The sequence below is a fragment of the Rhododendron vialii genome, chromosome 3a, assembly GCF_030253575.1.
Source record: "Rhododendron vialii isolate Sample 1 chromosome 3a, ASM3025357v1".
Classification (NCBI taxonomy): Eukaryota; Viridiplantae; Streptophyta; class Magnoliopsida; order Ericales; family Ericaceae; genus Rhododendron; species Rhododendron vialii.
Genome location: NC_080559.1, coordinates 25,088,086 through 25,098,734, shown reverse-complemented (window position 1 = coordinate 25,098,734; position 10,649 = coordinate 25,088,086). Strand labels below are relative to the sequence as shown.

At 35.6% G+C, this 10,649-nt stretch overlaps 1 long non-coding RNA gene across 3 annotated transcripts; it reads right to left on the bottom strand.

The window, feature by feature from the left end:
- LOC131320668 (uncharacterized) lies at positions 1–4,239 on the bottom strand. 3 transcript variants are annotated; one of them, XR_009198320.1, is made up of 3 exons: positions 1,746–4,230; positions 1,397–1,462; positions 1–1,045 (listed from the first exon to the last, which is right to left on the bottom strand). It is a non-coding gene; the product is annotated as an uncharacterized LOC131320668 (long non-coding RNA). The 3 variants fall into 3 exon arrangements; XR_009198321.1 differs by having other exon boundaries at positions 1–1,038; XR_009198319.1 differs by having other exon boundaries at positions 1–1,462; positions 1,746–4,239.
- Positions 4,240–10,649: the final 6,410 nt, after the last annotated feature.

Sequence of the window (10,649 nt, the reverse complement as noted above, 5' to 3'; positions counted from 1 at the left end):
TTCCAATAAAATATAGACCACCATTGGTTCATTATGCATCATTCTTCCAAACAATACAATATTTGATGAGAAAATGGGACCACAGCAAGACAGCATCTACTAGTATTTTGACTCTTAGGAACAGTAGGTATCCACCCAGGTACAGTACAATCTGCACCAGCACTGTAGCAAAGCACATTACCAAAACAGGATCTGGGCTGGAGAGGTCCCCCCCACCCCCATTTGGAAAAACTCCCATAACCCAAATTTAAAACCAACAAAGAAGAAGTGCCCTCCTCACCTGTCCAACAAATACAATAAACATTAAAACCAACCAAGCAAATGGCTTATATAATATATGGTCTGTGAGCCAATGAAACTGAGGCACACATGCAGATGGAATAAAATTTAGGGCAAAGTGTACTTTCTTCCTTGATGAACCAAAACAAACTGGAATTTTAAACCTAAAAGCACCCATGGAATTGTACTTCCTTTCTTGATGAAAGGAAACAAACTGGAATTTTAAACCCTAAAGCATACGCGAACTTTGTACTTCCTCGACACAACTAGGCATCAAAGTGTGTGATCCGCTAGTGAGAAATCATATTTAAATTAGGATTAGGGTAGAAAAAGGAATCAGAAACACACCGTTTTATTATTTTAGTGGACTTTCATCACTACTTCTTGAGGCCAAAAGTTTCTGAAAGAGTTGGACCTGGAACAAAACCTAAATCTGCTCCAAGTACCCATCTCGAAGGCGAAAGCCGTGAAACAACGAAGTTTAAGCCATAACGAAACTTATTAAGAACAGAAATACTTTCCAGAAACTTACCTCAACTCAGCTTCAACTTTCAATCTCCATTGCATTGTCCTACTGCAGCAAAACGATTAGAAAGAAAACGAAAAGAATTCCAGCTTTGCGTCTCTAGACTAGACAAAAGAAAAGAGCAATTAGCACTGACCTTTATACAAAACGTTCAACATATAAGGAAAGGCGCACACTAGAAACAAGTGTGAACGGAAGCTTTAGTTTTTGATTTACCAAAACAAAGGATGAGGCTCCCATCTGAAATAAATAACAAGAAATTAAGTGAGGGTTTTGCTTACAAACCACTTCAAGCCGTTGTCGTTGAACATGGCAGATCTAATTTAGACTTGAGGAGTACAACCACTGATCAACAAGCAAGGAGAAAATTGCATGGGCTGATCACCGTAGAATTCCCAATTTTAACAACATAAGATTCACTATTTATATGGTGAAGTCCACTGATCAAAGAGGACTTTAGTCTATAGTGAGGAAATAGCACTCTTTTCTAAAGAGAAATCAGGATAACACAGGAGAAGTAACAAGGGTAACCCTAGCTACACATACTAAAGAGAAAAAAAAGAAAGGCAACATATGGAGAACAGTGGTTACCACAGTAGCCAAGTTTTGTACCAAGGGCGGGCAAAACAACGAGAGGAGATTTGTAATGTTTTCCAACTGCACAAGTGCCGAGCGGTAATGAGCCTTGCAATGTGTTTGGTTAGGATCATTACTTAAGCATTTATGACCCTGAAATAACCTAGAAGAAGATCAAATATTATTGATGCTTGTAATCACAAATGAAGTTTACATGGTTCAATTTATTAGGAATTTGCAAAGCTTTTGCACAGGATCTAGGCCGGACACACAAGGACAACTGATTCTCCAAATGTACCTTACATCCACCATCATCACTCTTGTTTAACTACACAAGAATACATGATACATTTGAGTGCCTTACCGCAACAATAATACGAAACACGTCATGAATCAAGAGGAGGAGGGGATACAAGGCAGCAGAAAGAAGGAGCTCCCTTCAGTCCAAGCACAGAGGGAGAAGAATGAAAACTATCTCCCGCATCATTCACGCAACCACAGTAGCATGCAACCAGCGAATGCCTTTTCTACTGAGTGGTCGGATGAATGAGTCGGCAGCTAATTCAGACCCCTGATATCCTCCATGGGTGGGCAGAAGGAAGCTCTCTCGGACCATTCCTTTGCAGCTCCTTTCTTCGGACTGGTTACCTAATTCAACTGCATTCAACTGACACAAATCAGAATCAACGAAATTTCTCTATTACCAAGGTTAATTCTCCAAATCATAAGTGGTGAAGGACAGAATCATTAATAAAACCGATGGTGAGTTTTCTACAGTATGAGAAACATCCAGAATGTATGATTTCAAATGCTTAGTTTCGCTAATGCAACTCGTTAAAGAGAAAACAACAAACAACTAATTACACCGTGATTTCAAAGGTCAGCAATTACTGAATTTGTGATGCAGCTATAACTTTTATGTTATAACCACACATAGGTTTCTGCCATCAGACAACGAAGGAAAAATACTAAATTTGCAAGTTAAATATACGCCACAGAAACAATACTCGTTTCTTGATTAATTAGGTCAATATATTACCTTCTTCATGTTTGAGATCGAAACAATGAGGGAACGGATTATTGGGAGATGTTTTTTTTCCAAGTTACTTTGAGTAGTTCTCTTCGGTGAGAATTAGAAGAATAAGTAACAACTACACAAATATGAGCAATTCACAACGATGATTATGGATTCACAAGAATCACGACTCTACGATGAGCTTTAAGCGCGATTTTTACAAGTAATCATATAAAGAATTGATAAATCATAAAACTTTCAGAGTTTCTCCTTATGGTAAGCCCTACAATTGGTTTTCAATCTGCCTGTACAAAGATTAGTTTCCAAACCAAAATCCATTTTGCAAATCATATCAGTCCAACACGAGAAAAATAAACAAAAACAAAACAAGCTATATAGTAAAAGCTACCTTAAATAAATTTCGTATTTATCCTGGTTTTTTATTTTCAAAATTTCTACTTAAATTTTCTGTTACTACAATCAAAGATTTTGATCGGTACAAGAAAAGCATTTAAGTATACTTGCAACCAATTAGTTGTTTAATAAATCAAAAGAGACTGTAAATTTCAACCCTGGTCATTAAAAGCAAGCTTAAATTGTGTATCTAACCTGGTTTTCTATCGCACGTTTTTGGCTTAAAATCTCTGTTATAAAGCTGCAACCAAAGAGTTTAACAAGTACAAGAAAAGCATTTAATGCATATCTTGCTATGGGAGAAGCGGTGCAGGGTGGACGATCCAACCGCTCATCTCTTTTTCTAATCGATGGTTCAGATCTTAACCGAACAAGAGACGGTTCAGATTTGTATGCAATTTGTATGCATTCATATTCGATCCGAGCCGTCTGTGTCAAGATGAACGCCTAAATCGACCGCTCTGAATCAGCTCAACAAGAAGCTTGGTAGCATCCCCGGGTCCTTGTTTTAAACAATAAATAAAAAAGTATTGCCCCAATTTTGCAACAAAATAATAAATTACTCCACAAAAAAGAAAAGCTAGGCAGAATCAGCCTACACAAACCCTAACCCTATTTCAAGCTTGGTAAACAGAAAAGAAAGAGCCGATTCCCACTTTACCCATGATTGTTTAAACTGAATGATCCAGTCAAGAACAGATCATATTCACTTATTCATATACTATTACTTGTGTTGTCAAAACCTAATTTTCTTAGCCTTCTCTGATACTAAAAGTCACAAAAATTTCGGAAAACCCAGCAAAATAAATACTCCATAAAAACACAAAAGTGCTGCACAAGGAGCGACATATCTTCAAGAGGAAATTTAGGCTACAAGAAAGAAAGGAGATTTAAAAAAAAACTTAACTGAGGGTCTGAGAGATGTCATGGTTACATTAAACACCAAGTCTCCACTGATGCTGCAGATTAGTTTCAGATTCGACAATTCACAGCAAGAAACAAAAACAGTATAAGAAAAAAACAAAAGAGGAAGCTGAAAGGCTTATGCAACAAAATTCGAGGAAATATGCAAGGGGAAGAAGGTGAAAGAATACAAGAGAGAGAGAGAGAGAGAGAGAGAGAGAGAGAGAAATTGCTGGATGAGAAAAGAAAAGATGTTTGTTCAGATTTGTTTTATGGAAGAAGAGGAAGGGAGATGATGATGGGTCGCTGTCGTCATGAGAATCAGAGACTGGAAAGCGACTTGTGTTCCAAAATACTGTATTTGTGCGTCTCTGAAAAACATCCAACAGTACTAAATAACACAAGGGGAAAGTAAAGAGAGAAGAAGGGCCCTGCTATATACTACTTGATAAATCCAAAATCCAGTGTATTAAAACCCCTTGGACGTTTCATTTTCGTATCAGAGGGTGGGGACTCAGGGGAGGGAGAGAGAGAGAAAAACCAAAGGTAAAGAGAGAGAGAATCCCCAGTTTCGCTGTGTGGGCATGTGGGTGTACTCTCTCTCAAGAAAACTACTGGAGTACTAGTAGAAGTGAAAGGCCAGACAGGCAGGCAGGCAGGCAGGGGCTTTGTTTTTCAACTTCTACTCATACAGAGTCATACTGTTCGCATTGAAAATTACACTGGTACTTTTTTTTGACCACCCACCACCAACAAATGTTGGTGCACGCGTGCGTCTTCGCTAAATTGAATGGACTTTAAAGTAAATGTTTACGTGGATCTTTTGGCGGGTCATTCTTTTTGCATACGTAAAATATTATTAACAGAAGCAACTTGACTGTTGTCATTAACTTGCGGTCTATTTGATTTAGCGAAAACACATCTGGATTTTCACACAGGCACAATAAAGAGTCCTTTTTCGACTTCTGAAAACATAATTTCTAGCACCACATCAATTTTTTCGAAAAGTTATTAAGAGCTCTCGAAGCACTGTTTGAAGATGTCGTAGTGCATCGCTGCACTATAGCGATGTACGAGGATAATTGTCGAGTGATACCTTCTTCTTTCCAAGTATATGATTCATAAATTTTTCAGTTGTGTTTACATAGTTACTATTGATTGCCGTAAAAAATATTACTCCCTCTGTTTCAAATTGGATGTCAATTTTTTATATCCGTGTCAATTTCAACTTCTTATATATTTCAATATGGATTTCAAAAAATATGTAATATGGATGTTGTTTGATAGTTCTTGATTAGTTATATTATACAAAGTTTTCAAACTCATGAAAAACATTATAAGTTAAAAGATATAAGCGATGAAAAATAACACGAATTTCAAAAATTGTCATTCTTTTTTGGACAGAGGAGTAACATCATTCAATTTATTTGCTTGGACTTATTTATGCTATGAAGTCTTTTCTTTTCTTGAGAAGATGACATTTGATTTAACAAGTCATTTGATTTAACTAGTCATTCTCGAATAATGATTCTTTTCTTGTATTATCTAAGTTATCCGGGAGATCTTAAATAATCATTCAATTTGATAGGACAATATTTTTATCGTGTATGGGTTGGATTTTATTTAACGTTCGAATTAGAAACTCACGTAACTTTCTTTTTGGTGAGAAATTTATGACGGTTACACTTTTTGGTGCTTAGATTTACCATTCGCCGTAAGTGGAATGCGAGTGCAGTTAGTGTCTTTCTTATATTTTTATGCACATAAGCAGGGTTCGATTTCTGTAAGCACCTATTTCTCTCTCCACGTCTCCTAAGATAGAGTAGATTAAGTTTAATGAATGACAAAAAAGAAAACAAGATTTACCATTCGTCGAAAAGTGTGTGATTTCCGCACTCCCTTTTTTACTAACTGCACTTCCCTTTTGTTTTTTAGTGTGTAAAATTATCAAAATGGCCTTAAATTTTGTACAATAAATATTTGGATAACAACAAAAATGAAAATATTGAAAAGTGAAAGGGTGATTTGGTAACTTCTCACACAAAAACAAAAAGAGAAGTGTGATAAAAAAAAAAAAAAGGGTGCGAAGATCACTCTCTTTTATCGAATCCCTCAAGTATTAGGAAAATGATATTGTCACTCCAAAAATTGATGGAGGCACTCTAAAATTAGTATAATTCGAGAATTAAAATCAGTGTAATTAGTGTAATTTCACTCTAAAATCAGTGTAATTCCGTCTCCAAAACCTCGAGTAATTTTAAAGTCCCCAATCCGTTCACGTTCAAAATGATATCATGTCATTTTGGCTGCCCTACTGAGCTGTAGAGTGGAGCTGCACTACGGTACCCCCGGATCCACATTGTCAGTAATTGGTACTTCAGGATCCGGCCTTATTTTTTTAACACGGAAACAAGGACGGAGTCGGGATTTTGTAAACGCGGGGGCCGAATTGTGAACATTTTGAAATTTGAAGGTTCCAAAATCTTTATAAGTAATTTGTTTGGTTTGAGTTTTGATGGAGATTTTTTGGGTAATGAGTGGAGATCAGATAGAAAAAAGAAATAAAATTAATACTTGAATGAAAATTTTTTGGGAAACCGTGCGCAGAGAGGTGAGTTGAGTTTTGGGATCTAAAACTAACACATTCTTAAAGCATTTAAATAACACCCAATACAAAATACAATATTTAGGTGATCTTATTAAAAAAAAACTAATATTAATACTAAAATTCTAAATAAAAAAACCAAAACTACGCTGTGCCCGTGGCTCCCATATGCCCCTTCCTAGTTCCGTTCCTGCTCGAAAGGATAAGAGAGTAATTCCACTCACCACTTCCACTAGACAATTACTTCAAGATTTTTCAACATGCATCACTATATTCTACAACTATCTATAAGTGTATGAATCTCACGTGAATGTGAAGTGACAAAGGGTCTGGTGCTCTAGCAATACCATGGGGGCGGTGCTTCAAAAGTAAGTCTGGATGCTCCGAAAGAGATTAACAAAACATGAAATGAAAGAGCAGAATACCAAACCAAGAAACCGTTTGACTAATTATACTTTTATCTTCAGCATTTTTTCTTAACTAAAACTTACTTTTCATATTTTTTGTTTAATTTTTCGTCGTAATTTTTGGGATTAGTCGTTTACTTCGTAGACTCATCTCGTCGAGATAGATGATTAATAAAAAAAGAGAGAGGTGAATTTAACAATAATATTGAAAAGACAAACAAAAATATCAAAACAAAAAAATATAGTGTGAACTCACTACGTCTTTGCAGGTGGATCACTTCAGAAGACACAAAGATATACTCCCCGTTCCAAAATGCAGTTGATTATGAAAAATCCATATGTATTTAAATGAAATTTTTTCTACCAATTTAAAGAACTAATAATGAAAATCTTTAAACTGATGCAAAAAAAAGAAAAAAGAAAAATAGCCGTACTTTAATTTCTTTATCTGAAAAAAGAGATGACTCATTGTAATTAACTACTATTCCCCTATCTCATTTTAAATGTTCCCTACGGGAATTCGTGCATTTTCAAACCCTAATTTTTTTTATAAAAAAAATAATATACAGAAGTATATTTTTTGAGGGTTTGAAAATGCACAAATTCCTGTTTATTGGTGTAAAAGAATAATATATAGAAATATATATTTTTAAAATTTGAAAATACACGAATTCCTTAAAAAAAAAAAACCATTTGAAATGGGACGGAGGCCAAGTAGTAACATAATGAATCTAGGAGTACAATCCTTGGAGAATGTATTGACAACCAAATTTGGCTAAAGTTAGAACAGAATCCACTTGCATATGTATCTGTGTTCCACTAATTAAAATAAATACTTCGTTTTTAGATAAGTACATATTTTTTGAATTAAATGTGATGTATTATGAGATAAATAACATATCTCCTGAAACGAAAAAAAAATAAAAATTAAGTAACTTAGCGGAAGAGGGCCTAGATTGTTGAATTTTGGCCCAAAAAATAGTCTTACGTCAAAGCATATCAATTCAGTGCCTTTATTATGCAGTTAGCCTTCCTTTACCCATGTTCCAAATAAAGCATTAATGAAATTTTTCAATGCCTTGGAATTTTTTTAGTGAAATTACCTCTCAATTAAAAATCAATCTCTCCCTCTCTCTCTCTCTCACGAGAATTAATACCAGTGGTATCGAAATATGGGGTACCGAAAAGGTATAGATTGCATGTAGGGCTCGCTTTTAGGTTCCACATGAATAATTTATTAATTTTAAAATAAATTTTTGATTGGTCCTATTAAAAAAAAAAACCAGCTGATCAATTGGATATATATAAGTGGTTGATACAATCTTTCATGTTTTCTTTCAGAATTAAGGATCTTGAATGAAACTTGAAAGATTGGATCAACAATTTATATATATCTAATTCAATTGATTTTTTAGAGTGTAACTCAAAAAATAATTAATAAAATTAATGAACGGTTTGAATTATTTGTGCAAAACCCTAAAAGTAAGCTCCATAAGCCGTTTGTACAGTTTCGGTAACCTCCATTGCGGTACCCACAATCGATCTCCACTCCCACTAAGGCTGTAAACAAACCGAGTATCTCGGCTAGGCTCCTTAAGGCTCTGTTTGGCTCGGCTTATTTGGTAAACAAACCGAGCTCAAGTTTTTTGCTCGTTTGACAAAAGTTCGGTTTGTTAAGGGTGACTCGACTCGATTAGAGAAGCTTGTTTAGTAAATGACTCAATTCGGCTTGATAAAAGCTCGGCTCGTTAAAGCTCGAGCCGAGATCGAGCTCGAATTTTGAGTTGTTTAATAAACGAGCCAAACTCATGCTCGTCAAAGTTCGGTTCGGCTCAGCTTAGCCCTAACTTGCACACACAAAAAGACAACAGAGAATTTACCCATTAACGTTGGTGCAGGGAGAAGTCATTCAATTTGGAAAAGGACACTGAAAAGACGTCAAAGCCTATCTCGTCTGAAGTCTGAACCAACCTTGCAGGCATGCCCTCTGGAAAAATGCAACTGTAGATTCGATATCACAAGTGCACAAAAAATATGGCAGATACTCCTCCTCCTACATGCGCATCTGTCTTAAGAAACTTGCCCATCGTGTAATAAGTGTTCGTGTGTCAAATTGACGTCGACTGTTTGGTTTGGATTTTACAAGAGATTTTTAGAGAATAATAAGCAGAGAGAAATAGTAGATTGAGAAAATGTATTGGACACCATATCTAAGGATTTTGAGACTCCCCATGGCATCGAGAGATTTTTTGGTGCTACTGCAGTAGTGCCCCAAGCACGAAAAATCCAGGGAAACATAAAACACTGTACATTTTGGTTCTGATTTGTGGATTAATGGACTGGATAAGAATTCAAAAATTAGAAAACTATGAGATATAGTTTGGTTCACGGATTGCTATTTTGGAACCTTGAATTAAATAAACCGGACATGAGATATTTATAACTGTACGTATAAGTGTAAAATATATATATATATATATGTAATATTTAGGAAATAATTTTACCTATAGTTTTAAATTGTTAAATTATAGTAGTGAGTAAGTAAGTTAACTATACACTAATCTGCAGTGCTGGACCATCAGCAATGGGGTCTTTGATCCTAGGAGTAGGTTGTTTTTTAGTGTCGTTGTTGTAATTAGTTTCTGTATTCTCAGGTTTGCGTAAAAAAATCTTTAACTTCCCAAAAAATATATACTAGTATATGTAAGCAAGAGCATGAGTTTGGAATTTATATTAAAAATGTGAAATTTATATGTAATTCGTGGATAAAAACCGGAACTGAACCATGACTTACGGTTTGGTTCGGAGCAAGAATGTAGAACCTCTGGTATGGAAACAGATGTATTTTCTTAAAATCGTGAATTGTGGTTCAGTCTTCGGATTCTCAAAAATCCGAATTGATCCAGACCATACATAGCCCTAGCCCCAAGGCCTCTTCCTCCCCTCTGACCCACACGATATGAGATGAACTCTACACAAATATGTAGTGTAGAAAGCTCATGGGACATTATTCCAAGAGCACCAAATAAAAGTTTAGTTTGTTTTTATCTTAAAATGTAACTACTCACCGGGTCTCATTTTGTTTGCTTGTTATGGAGAATTCGACTGTTTATGGAGTTAGAATATTTACTTTGAAAAATGTTCAGATTTTCACAAATTTTATTGGGGGTAAATCGAGATTTTCACAATTACCCATGAGCAATTCACTTTTTTCTTGTTGTGTTAAACTTGAGTATTTAATTACTTCAATTAAAAATAAAGGGGTAAAATTGGAATTTTGCCCAATTTTGGTTGCTAATTTATAAATGAAGTAAACATTTGGGATGACTAAAAAAATTTAAAATATGAGCAAATAAAATGAAACAGGTACATGATCTTCTCCTACTTATAAAAAACTGAAGAAATAACGTTGGGTTACAGAGCAACTCTATTGCTTGTTGCACCATCGTCGGACCTGGGGCGTGCTGTCCCCCCGAGAGCGCGGTCTGCTTCAATCTCGCTCTAATAATTGAAAACGTTTATTTCGTAAAGTTCGTTGAGTAGAACAAGGGTACAAAAAATCAGTTCGATCAGATATCATTAAGTGTCTGATGAAAACATTTATATCTTGAAAATATGGATCCAAAACACTAGATCAAACCCATTGGAACTTATTATTGCCAAGTTATATATGTTTCGATTAGGCATTTCATAATATTCGATCGAGCTAATTTTTGGTACACTTATTCTACACGACGAGCTCTATGAAGTGAACGTTTTCGATGGACCGTGCTCGCGGAAGACAGCGCGGAGCTGCCCTTTTGAGGGGCAACACCAACCTCAGATCCCACCATTGTCCTGGAGACTCAAGAGAGCAGAGACCGTTCCCATTTGCTGGTCCCTTGGGGGGATTCCAGCTTAACAAGGACACATCTAAAAAACATC